A 12,695-nucleotide genomic window follows, 5' to 3' on the forward strand; every position below is an offset into this window, starting at 1 on the left:
TGATGCAAACTCCGTTCCGTTTGCTCAAATCCCTGGAGTGGGGGATAGAGTAATTCCAAGCACGAACCGGAGGGCTTACTTGATACAAGAAGCACATATGGGAATGGGTCTGAGGCACCAAGAGATCCTGAAATCTCTAATAGAATTGCAATCAGAATACTGGTGGCCGGGAATGAGCGTGCAAGTTTATAACTTTGCAATGGATTGTCAGGACTGCAACAGAGATCGCAGTTATGAACCGGACCAGATATCTGACCATAGCACAGTAAGACTAGCCCAGACATCTCTATTAGACAGCATTAGACTATCTACACGCAGGCGTCCGACCGGACAAACGCGATCCCATAAATATTAAGACGAGATTCATTTGGATGTGGTCCCAGCGCTCGGCTGACGCCAGAACTGTTATAAAAGATTTGCGAGTCTTTATCAGCACATACGCAATTGGCATGCTACATTCTGACCAGGGACCTGCGTTTAGCTCTCGAGCTTACAAGGAGGCCATGGCCAGCTTGGGCATTGCATTGCGGTACTCTAGTCCATTCCATCCTGAGGGAAATGCGGTAGTGGAGAGAAAAAAACGTGACATAAAGCAATCTATAACAGCGAGGGTATTAGGTTCGGGTGATGGGTGGGTCAAACATCCAATAAGTGTACAACGTAGTCTTAACAATCTGCCAAATAATTCTCTGGGGGGGAATCACTCCGTATGAACTTTTGTTTGGTACAAGAATGATAATCGAAGATCTCGATTGTCAGATTTCAGTGGTGGAACAAAAAGCTTTTGATATCAATGATCGTTTGGCTGTTTTACAGGACTTGAATGAAACAAGAAAAAGTCTAAGTAACACAAAGCTAAAGCTAACGGCCACTGAAGAAAAACCACCCGTCCCAGCAAGACCTGTCTGGATTCCAAAGATTGGGGATCTGGTCAGAGAGAAGATCGCTGTGAAGAAGGAACTTGGGCCTTCTTACAGAAAAGCAGTACCTGTCTTAGCTATCAGCGGAACAAGATCAGTAGTACTACCACCCCTTGCTGGTAAAAAGGAGAACCGAGTTGTATCAATCGACCAGGTAAAACCACATCCATGTGGCCAATAATAAGTAGTAGGCCCAGTGGACTCCCAAGATGTAGCAGAAGACCAAACCTTGCTACAATCCAAGAGGTTCAAACTGAAAGAATAATCACATTTGATAAATCTGCAGTGAATAAAAAAGGACTATGCAACAAAGCCATGGAACTTGTGCCTCTTGAAACCCAAATTGCAACAGTTTGTCAAGAAACACCTGTCTACAATAATGTAGCCTCAGACTATTCTAATAAGACAAAGGAAGAAGCAAATCCGAAGATCAATGAAAATCCGGAAGCAATTGCAACAATTGACAGAACTGCATCTGGCTATTTTATCAATTTCGATGACTTTTCTGATGATCCAAGTGAACATGGAGACAAGCCAGCAAACAAAAAAATCTTTCAAAGACAAAATTACAGAACTCTTTTAACAATGTGGAGAAACATATCTGATTTCACCATGGATTGAACTTTAAATTGTGTTAGGTGTACTTTTCCTCCTGCTCTGGCTCATCTTAGTTTTTTAGCTTGGGAAGAATGATTGATGGAAAATACAGTACAATGGACACAGCAAGTCAGAACATCAACTTGGTTCTAAAACCTCACAGATCCTCTCACATTGAAAAAAGAGAACAATTATCAGTGAGCATCACAGCCATTCCTATACCTGGTGGTGTAGCATGGGACAATACTGATTACGAAATCTATGGTCCGGTTGAGCTCTTGAAATATCCACATCAGGTCAAGATTTCTTTAAGTGACTTTGTATCACCTATTACTTTCTCTGATGATTGGGACTTTGAAAATATTAATAATATGATGTCAGATTTAGAAATGTCAGCAACATTTACAGAACATGATTATTTACAGGGTTCATCGAATTATGAAGAAATGTATTGCTTTAACCATTTGGGGAATCAATTTTTGCATAAATCTGCTAATTTAAGAAATGTTTTCAGTTATAATCAGTGGGAACATTGTCCAACTCCGCCAAAAGGCAGTTCGAAAACACTTTATGAAAAATTCCCATACTTCTCAGGGTTTAATATCACTGATCCAGAAACGTTTTATTTTAAAATTATGAATAAGACAGGAGTGAAAAACATGTTGACAAATACTAAATTGATTTACTCTGAAAAGTTTTATGAAAAAAATTCTACATTTGGTTTTGTATTTTGGAAAAACAATATTGAGACAAAAACTGTCCGGGGTACAAAAGATTGGCAGGTACAAGGTATAGAATCATTATTCAAAGCCTGCATGATCCCAGAACAAATGATGTTCCTGAATGACACCATTCAACAAACAACCTGTCTTGGCCTAGCCAAAATAAAAGATTTAAATAACCCGTCTATTCCAAAGCCTATGCCTGATAGAAATAACACTACAGATGAGGGGTTAGACGTGTCCTATATATTAAAACAAAACAGAACTAATCCTGATTGGAAAAAATGGTTGATCTTGCCCACAGACACTAATAACTGTCAAGATAGATTCCTGAACAAAATACAGGGTTTCAAACAGAACAGGCCAGACCCAAGATATTCCCAGAGACAAAATCCAGGGATAATAACAACATACAGTGTAGGAAAACTATGCCTCGAATGGCTACGTTAACCCACTCTACTCGAAAGTAAGCAACACTTATCTTTACTTAAAGAAGGTGCTGACTTGCGAGATTTCTTACTGGGACCTCGCAAACAGCGTAAAAAACTTTTCATATACGCAGCTTACAACGAAGCTTGGAAAGTAACACAAAATGAAACTGCTGAAAAAATAAGAGAAATTGATTGTATTCATTTGGAAAAATCACTGTCTGTAGTGGACAATGGGTTAACGACTCTGTCCTCCAGAATTTATTCACTGGACAGCATTGTATCATCTGCTATTGATATAATAGAACAGGATATGCTAATGTTACAACATGGCCAATCCTAATTACGTTCTATCAAAACAAAGTCATTATTTTCTATCTTTAACCTTACTGATAGACACATTTCTTTGGCACAAAGAGGGGCAGACTATACGGTGCTGAGCATTGAAAAACTAGAAAAATTACCATTGACAATGTCAGAACGACCTGTCATTGAATGGATAAGACATGGTACAATTACAATTCCGATAACAACTTTTCAGTTTCAATACTGCCAAAAGTATATACCAGCAGGCCTGTATGAAAGGTTGGGTAAAGGATACATCAAGTCAACCTGGATTTTGCCTTATACACATAGATGTTGGAGTGGGGGCAAGAAAGAGGTATTTCTTAGAGGTAGCAACTGTAAAAAATCACTAAGCGGTACACTTCTGTGTCAAGGAATTAACTTGCATGGAGCCTGCGAAGGTTCATCAAATAACCTTTCATGTCACCAGCACGGCACCCCTGCTACACAGATAGAGCCTTTTTTAGACAGCTTTCGAACAGCAGCTACGTTATAATAAGTGACCACAGCTGTTGTGGCATGGTGCCAGGAAAAGCCTATCTCGTGAGCGTTACTTCCATGGTCACTTGTTGGATGCAAGTATTGTATCCAAACAGCAAACTAGACATGGAGGCGGGAATATGGCCTTCTTTGAATATCTCTTCCATTCGAATTGATACTTTAAGCAGAATGATGTCTATTCTTTTACAAACAACTGTGTTTTTAACCTCGTCTATCGAAACGTATGATCTGCAAGTTGCAAGGACAGCAGCTGAGATACATGCATTATTATCAACAAATTGCCCCGTACATTTCGTAGAAATGTTAAGTCAAATCTTAAACATGTCAGATACCAGTGGCATCGCACATGTATTTAAGACAATTTTTTTGGGACTGTTAGCACCCTTTGAAGCAGTTCTTGGCATCTTCCAGAATTCCGTGCATTCTGTATTCGGTGGCCTGCCTCTGATCTTGGGACTCATAGCAGGAATCTTATTTTTGTTCCTTCTGCTTCGATATGGCAAGTCAAGTCACAGACAAAACTCAGGCTACAATGGAAGACACGATCCTAGCAATGCAATACCGAGAGCGGATTACTAAAGTCATCGCCTTGGCTCGGCTAAGAGATCTGAATACGACCTGGTTTCTTTCATTCAGACCAATCTGGCAAGATTGCATCCTACCTGTTCTACGATGCTTGCTTTGCGGAGAAGAATGCGTGTTAGACGTCTGTCTCACACTCCCATCAGCAGTACCTATGGATGTAGATACTTTGCTTGGTTCGGTAACGGCTCATGCAACGTGTTGTCACCAGCAGCTACCCATTCTGATGACGGCATTCGTTGAGACCTCACCATTACGATAAGGTGGAGGTGAGGTACGAGATGAAAGCAGCACACAGGTACAACCTTCCGTGACCATTGCTTATCTAAACACCGAAGATGGCAATGCTTCGCACATATGCACTATTTCTACTTTTTCGGACCTGGTCCAACTTTCACCTACTATTGTAGACAAATTGTTTACCAGCCTATCTGAGTTAATGTTCTCTCCTAACAACGAAAATAACTTTTGAAATAGCGAGCACACAGCATTCCCAGAAAATCTGAATTCGGCCTTCAGTTTTGATAAACAGAACTTCTAAAAAAATTGGAACAATGTTTTTTTTTCCTGAAAGCAAAATTATTTTTCTCCAGTTCCCAAAATATTTACCCTTTTTTTGGCACATGATACTCTGCTTAAAGTAGAACTATTCTTAGAGAACAAGATTTCTATTATTAAAATATCTAGAGACAATATTTTGACTTAGCTTCTAGCACATGTACAGTCTTGTATAAATATGTGATGAAATGGTCTCGACCTTCTCTTCTGTATTAAGAGTAACCCTGGGCGAAGAACTACGCTCCGTTCGCGGAGCTTGCGGAGTTTCGGCAACTCCGCGTTCCGCGGAGAATGCGTAGCTGTCGATTACTCCGCGATCCGGTGCGTAGCGTAGTGCTCGCGCGCTGAATAACATCATCGCGTGCGCGATAACGTTATTTGGATGCGCGATAGCACCCGTCGCGACCGCGTGGGTAGGTTCGCGGGATATTTAGCGCGATCACGCACTTTTGTAGTGCGAACGAGAAGATGAGTTCTCGAACATGTCTTGCACAACCCGAACACGTTACTTGTGACCCGGAACCGGAAATAAGGGAACGCAAGCGGGCGGGACAAACCTCTTGGGTAACTTAGCGCGCTAGCCATCCCGAGCATGCAGGCAGCGCCCCGAACACGCGCACTGCGCTCCCGAAGACGAAAAACCGCGCGCGAACGGGTCTAGCAAGCAACTACGCATGTTCGCGGAGCTACGCGTAGGTCACGGAGTGCAAGTGCGTCTTCGCTTAGCTCCGCGGAGTGCGGCTCCACGAACTACGCCCAGGGTTAATTAAGAGCCATTTCATAAATGTAAATTTTGTGATTCATTCAGTCAACATTACAAAATATGCATTATCTGAATGACACCACTGCATTCAAAAACATACAGTATTATACTCATTTTTCGTGTATACACAATTTCAAATGCTTTCAATGTATTTTAGGGTGGGCTGGAAAACACATGCATCGTTATATGTTTAGTATTGCTTAGTATTTAGTAATGATGGACATTAAACGTGGAGTGGGTGTTGTGAATGTATCTAGGACCCTAGTTAGATATTCCCGATTTATGCCCTTTTGTGGTTATAACAAACCATATCCTTATAAAGGCATAAGAATCATATCCATATTAAGTCATAGCCAATGCAGTCCAAATACGGCAAGGCTAATCCCATATACTCCTAGAAAGTACAACGCGTTCTTAAAAAAAACCAAGCCTCCAGCAGCCCGGGAATTCCCCCTGCTTCTGTTTTGATTTGTCCTAGAACTCCTGAGAGTCCTGAAAGAACTGCCAGTTCTTAGTGACGTCTTATGTCGAACCTTACGTCAAACTCGGCACCTTCCAGGTATAAATATACCAACATCTGCCTTAAGCAAGACACAGTGGTTTGGAGCAGATCGGCTATCTACTTGACCGACGCCCAGCTGATACGAGTGCCGAAGGAAGCCTACCCTCCCTGCTGACGCACTGAGAGAGACGTTGTCTTTTCTCCTGCCGAGAAATCCAGCTCCAGTGTTTCCCGGCTACCCTCACGGGTTACTGGAGATCGAGTCCAAAGAGAGAGATACAAGACCTCCTTCATTCTATACCCAAAGTACGGAGCTGATTAGACCCTAAGAGAATTCTTGATTCAGAGTCTTGGCAAAAACTGTAACTCATCTACTCCTTCCCACGTACTAGGCTTAGGTTAGGTACACTGGCGTAGGCGTATCTTAGAAACACCAGTTGAGTATGTTTAGTCATCATTTTATGATTGTATGTATTTTATCCATTTTAAGTATCTTATAGCTTAGAAACCATATGAATGCTTTTACAGTATTATTTTATAATATTCCTTTTACTGTACGCACTTTACTTTATGACAAGTATTGCAATTGTGGCAATTCACTTCTCTTGCATTAGAAAGAAGACTGCTCAATAAATAACCCTTTTATTGAAAACGCCCGTCTCTCTATTTCTCTGCACTTCTGGTGAAACGAAGCATGCACGATTGACTGAGTGAAATAGCCATCTATTGTTTCTGCGACTCTGAAGATATTCCTTATTTCAGGGGGAACAAAGTTGTCATGTTATATGGTTGTCAGAAGCTAATCCCTTCTTGTCTATTCAGGAAAGTTAACACCTTCTTGTTTACTCGAGAAAGTTTTTAGTGACCTCTGAGCTAGCTGGCACACACACAATTAAGTCTAACATATTCAATAGAGACCTAGTCGACCTCAGTCCTACGTCTACACTATCGTTTATGTTATTCCAATGCACAGAGCCTATTGGGAATATAGGAACTACACTACAAATGTTGTTTATATCACTTCCCTCAGTGAATAAACATGTTTTAAGCACTCAAAGAGCGGATTTGGGTCATTTTACGTCACTTTTACCCTTGCGCCAAATCTTGAGTTTTGGCTCCCTAGAAGCATGAAAATGACTATAAATATGGTCATTTTATCTCCAAAAGTGATGATCCACATCTGAAAGTCAAAGTTAGTTGAAAGATGGACATTTTCAAAACGGACCATTTTGTTCCTCTCAGAGCAATTTCCTCAGGTCACGGTTCATCGATCCTTTTGCATGAAAAATCAGACCTTCTCGCATGAACATGAATTACCTCTATGGTGTTTATATAACTTCCTGCAGTGAATAAACATGTTTTATTCAAAGTGAGCATTTGGGTAATTTTGAGTCACTTTTACCCATGTGTAAAATCTTGAGTTTTGGCTCCCTAGAAGCAGGAAAATGACTATGAACATGCTCATTTTATGAAGATGTGATGGAGATGGAGATGGGGAGATGGAGAAGAGATGGGGAGATAAAGATGGGATGGAGATGGAGATGGGGAGTTGGAGATAGGATGGGGAGATGGAGATGGGATGCTAAGGGACTGAGATTTAATGTAAATAAAGTAGAGAGATAATGGAGATAAACTGGAGATAAATTGGGGATAAAATGGATGAAAATAGGGATAAAATGGAGCTGAACTGGGGCTAAAGTGGAGCTAAAATGGATATAAAGTGGGGATAAAATGGAGCTAAAGTGGAGATAAATGGGGATAATACAGGGATAACATGGAGATTAGACAGAGATAAAATGTTGATAAAACAGAGATATAATGGAGGTATAATGGAGATATTATGGGGAGATAATAAAGGGGAGATGGGGAGAGAGAGGGGGGAGACGGATGTGGAGACAGATGGGGGAGACCGATGACCAGATTGGGGAGACAGATCGGAGAAGGACATGCGATGAGAAAGATGAGGGAGAGACAGGTGGAGAGAGGATAGAGAGGGAGATGGGGACAGGGTGGCGTTGGTGGAGACAGATGAGGAGGGACATGGGATGAGGGAGATGGGGGATGAGGGAGAGCAAGATGAGTGAGAGACTGATGGGGAGACGGTGGAGATGGGGGAGACAGATGGGGGAGAGATGATGAGGGAGAGGGAGATGAGGGAGAGACCGATGTGGAGAGGGTGATGGGGAGAGGGTGGAGATGGGGGAGACAGATGGGGAGTTGGAAACATGAATTACCTCTAATTGGTGTTGATATCACTTCCTGCAGTGAAAAAACACGTTTTAAGCCGACGAAGTGAGCATGTGGGTCATTTTAAGTCACTTTTGCCCATGCACCAAATCTTGAGTTTTGGCTCCCTAGAAGCTTGAAATTTACTATAAACATGTTCATTTTAGCTCCAAAAGTGATGATCCACATCTGAAAGTCAAAATTAGTTTAAAGATGGAAATTATCAAAACAGACCAATTTGGTCATCTCAGAGCAATTTCCTCAGGTCCAAGGTCATCGATCATTTTGCATGAAAAATCGGACTATCTAACATGAACATGAATTACCTCTAAATGGTGATTATATCACTTCCCGCAATGAATAAACACATGTTAATCCCTCAAAGTGAGCATTTGAGTCATTTTAAGTCACGGTTACTCTTGCGCCACATCTTGAGTTTTGGCTTCCTAAAGCTTGAAAATGACTATAAACATGCTCATTTCAGCTCCAAAAGTGATGATCCACATCTGAAAGTCAAAACTAGTTGAAAGATGGACATTTTCAAAACGGACCATTTTCGTAATTTCAGAGCAATTTCCTCAGGTCCAAGGTCATCTATCATTTTGCATGAAATATTGGACTTTCTCGCATGAACATTAATTACCTCTAAATGGTGATTATATCACTTCCCGCAGTGAATAAACATGTTTTAAGCCCTCAAAGTGTGCATTTGAGTCATTTTAAGTCACTTTTACCCTTGCGCCAAATCTTGAGTTGTGGCTCCCTAGAAGCATGAAAATGAATTTAAACATGCTCATTTTAACTCCAAAAGTGATGATCCACATCTGAAAGTCAAAACTAGTTGAAAGATGGGTATTTTCAAAACGAACCATTTTTGTAATTTCAGAGCAATTTCCTCAGGTCGCGGGGTCATCGGTCGTTTTGCATGAAAATTCGGACCTTCTAGCATGAACACAAATTACCTCTAAATGTTGCTTATATCACTTCCCACAGTGAATAAACACGTTTTAAGCCCTCAAAGTGAGCATTTGGGTCATTTTGAGTCACTTTTAGCCATGCACCAAATCTTGAGTTTTGGCTCCCTAGAAGCATGAAAATGAATATGAATATGGTCATTTTATCTCCAAAAGTGATGATCCACATCTGAAAGTCAAAATTAGTTGAAAGATTTAAATTTACAAAACTGACCATTTTGTTCCTCTCAGAGCAATTTCCTCAGGTCGCAGGTCATCGATTATTTTGCATGAAAACTCGGACCTTCTTGCATGAACATGAATTACCTCTAAATGGTGATTATATCACTTCCCGCAGTGACTAAACAGATTTTAAGCCCTCAAAGTGAGCATTTGAGTCATTTTAAGTCACTTTTACCCCTGATGCCAAATCTTGAGTTTTGGCTTCCTAAAGCTTGAAAATGACTATAAAGATGCTCATTTTAGCTCCAAAAGTGATGATCCACATCTGGAAGTCAAAATTGGTTGAAAGATGGAAATTTTCAAAACGGACCATTTTCGTAATTTCAGAGCAAATTCCTTACTTCGCGGGTCATCTATCATTTTGCATGAAATATCTGACTTTATCGCATGAACATGAAATATCTCTAAATGCTGTTTACATCACTTCCCGCAGTGAATAAACATGTTTTAAGCCCTCAAAGTGTGCATTTGAGTCATTTTAAGTCACTATTACCCTTGAGCCAAATCTTGAGTTGTGGCTCCCTAGAAGCATGAAAATGACTTTAAACATGCTCATTTTATCTCCAAAAGTGATGATCCACATCTGAAAGTCAAAATTAGTTGAAAGATTTAAATTTTCAAAACTGACCATTTTGGTCCTCTCAGAGCAATTTCCTCAGGTCGCGGGTCATCGATTATTTTGCATGAAAATTCGAACCTTCATTAAGGAACATGAATTACCTCTAACTGGTGAATATATCACTTCCCGCAGTGACTAAACACATTTTAAGCCCTCAAAGTGAGCATTTGAGCCATTTTAAGTCACTTTTACCCATGTGCCAAATCTTGAGTTTTGGCTCCCTAGAAGCAGGAAAATGACTATGATCATGCTCATTTTATGGAGATGGGATGGAGATGGAGATGGGGAGATGGAGAAGAGATGGGGAGATGGAGATGGGATGGAGATGGAGATGGGGAGTTGGAGATAGGATGGGGAGATGGAGATGGGATGCAGAGATGGAGATTGGATGGTAAGGGACGGAGATTTAATGTAAACAAAGTAGAGAGATAATGGAGATAAACTGGAGCTAAATTGGGGATAAAATGTAGATAAAATTGAGGAAAAATTGGGAAAAAATTGAGCTAAAGTGGAGCTAAAATGGGGATAAAGTGGACATCAAATGGGGCTAAAATGGAGATAAAATGGGGCTAAAGTGGAGTTAAACAGGAATAAAGTGGGGTTAAAACAGGGATAAAATGGGGCTATAGTGGGGATAATGTGGGGATAAACTGGGGATAAAATGGAGCTAAAGTGGAGATAATGGGGATAATACAGGGATAGCATGGAGATTAAGCAGAGATAAAATGTGGATAAAACAGAGATATAATTTAGGCACAATGAGGATATTATGGGGAGATAATATGGGGAAATGGGGAGAGAGATGGGGGAGACCGATGGGGAGATGGATGGGGAGACAGATGGGGGAGACCGATGACCAGATTGGGGAGACAGATCGGAGAAGGACATGGGATGAGGGAGATGAGGGAGAGACAGGTGGAGAGAGGATAGAGAGGCAGATGGGGACAGGGTGGAGATGGTGGAGACAGATGAGGAGGGACATGGGATGAGGGAGATGGGGGATGAGGGAGAGCAAGTTGAGGAAGAGACTGATGGGGAGACGGTGGAGATGGGGAGACAGATGGAGGAGAGATGATAAGGGAGAGGGAGATGAGGTAGAGACCGATGGGGAGAGGGTGATGGGGAGTGGGTGGAGATGGGGGAGACAGAAGGGGAGTTGGAAAAATGAATTACCTCTAAATGGTGTTGAGATCACTTCCTGCAGTGAATAAACACGTTTTAAGCACACAACGTGATCATGTGGGTCATTTTAAGTCACTTTTACCCATGCGCCAAATCTTGAGTTTTGGCTCCCTAGAAGCATGAAAATGAATATAAATATGGTCATTTTAGCTCCAAAAGTGATGATCCACATCTGAAAGTTTAAATTAGTTGAAAGATTGAAATTTTCAAGACTGACCATTTTGGTCCTCTCAGAGCAACTTCCTCAGGTCGCAGGTCATCGATTATTTTGCAAGAAAATTCGGACCTTCTTGCATGAACAAGAATTTCCTCTGAATGGTGATTATATCACTTCCCGCAGTGAATAAACACATTTTAAGCCCTCAAAGTGAGCATTTGAGTCATTTTAAGTCACTTTTACCCTTGAACCAAATCTTGAGTTGTGGCTCCCTAGAAGCTTGAAAATGACTTTAAACATGCTCATTTTAGCTCCAAAAGTGATCATCCACATCTGAAAGTCAAAATTAGTTGAAAGATGGACATTTTCAAAACAGACCATTTTGGTCATCTCAGAGCAATTTCCTCAGGTCGCGGGTCATCAATCGTTTTGCATGTAAAATCACCTTCTAGCATGAACATGAATTACCTCTAAATGGTGTTTATATCACTTCCCGCAGTGAATAAACATGTTGTAAGCCCTCAAAGTGCGGATTTGGGTCATTTTAAGTCACTTTTACCCATGCGCCAAATCTTGAGTTTTGGCTCCCTAGAAGCATGAAAATGACTATAAATATGGTAATTTTATCTCCAAAAGTGATGATACACATCTGAAAGTCAAAATTAGATGAAAGATGGAAATTGTCAAATCGGACCACTTTGATCCTCTCAGAGCAATTTCCTCAGGTCGCGGGTCATCGATGGTTTTGCATGAAAATTCGGACCTTATTGTATGAACATGAATTACCTCTAAATGTTGATTATATCACTTCCCGCAGTGAATAAGCACATTTTAAGCCCTCAGTGAGCATTTGAGTCATTTTAAGTCACTTTTACCCTTGCGCCAAATGTTTTTTCTCCGTAGAAGCTTGAAAATGACTATAAACATGCTCAATTTAGCTCCAAAAGTGATGATCCATATCTGAAAGTCAAAATTAGTTGAAATATGGAAATTTTCAAAACGGACAATTTTGGTCATCTCAGAGTAATTTCCTCAGGTCGCGGGTCATCGGTCGTTTTGCATGAAAATTCGGACCTTCTAGCATGAACATGAATTACCTCTAAAACAAATATGGCGCCCAACGTTTAGTAAGGCAATAATTTAACGCTAGTTACTTGAGTAACTCAGTCGTGCTTTTCACACAGACCCCTTTTCCCGTAAAAAACTCCAATAGACGTCTGGAGTGTGTAAAAGGTTAATATCCGCCAAAACTTAGTAGGAAGAGATTCATATGTATTAGTTTTTGGTTTAGTCAACGTTGAAGGATACAGTGTTCCAAAATATTGTGCACCTAATCTTTGTTTCCTTGAAACTTGCTCTGCAAACTTTCAGTCAGTAAAATGACGGAAAGTGATGAA

This window comes from Lissotriton helveticus, chromosome 5_1 (assembly GCF_964261635.1).
Source record: "Lissotriton helveticus chromosome 5_1, aLisHel1.1, whole genome shotgun sequence".
Taxonomy (NCBI): Eukaryota; Metazoa; Chordata; class Amphibia; order Caudata; family Salamandridae; genus Lissotriton; species Lissotriton helveticus.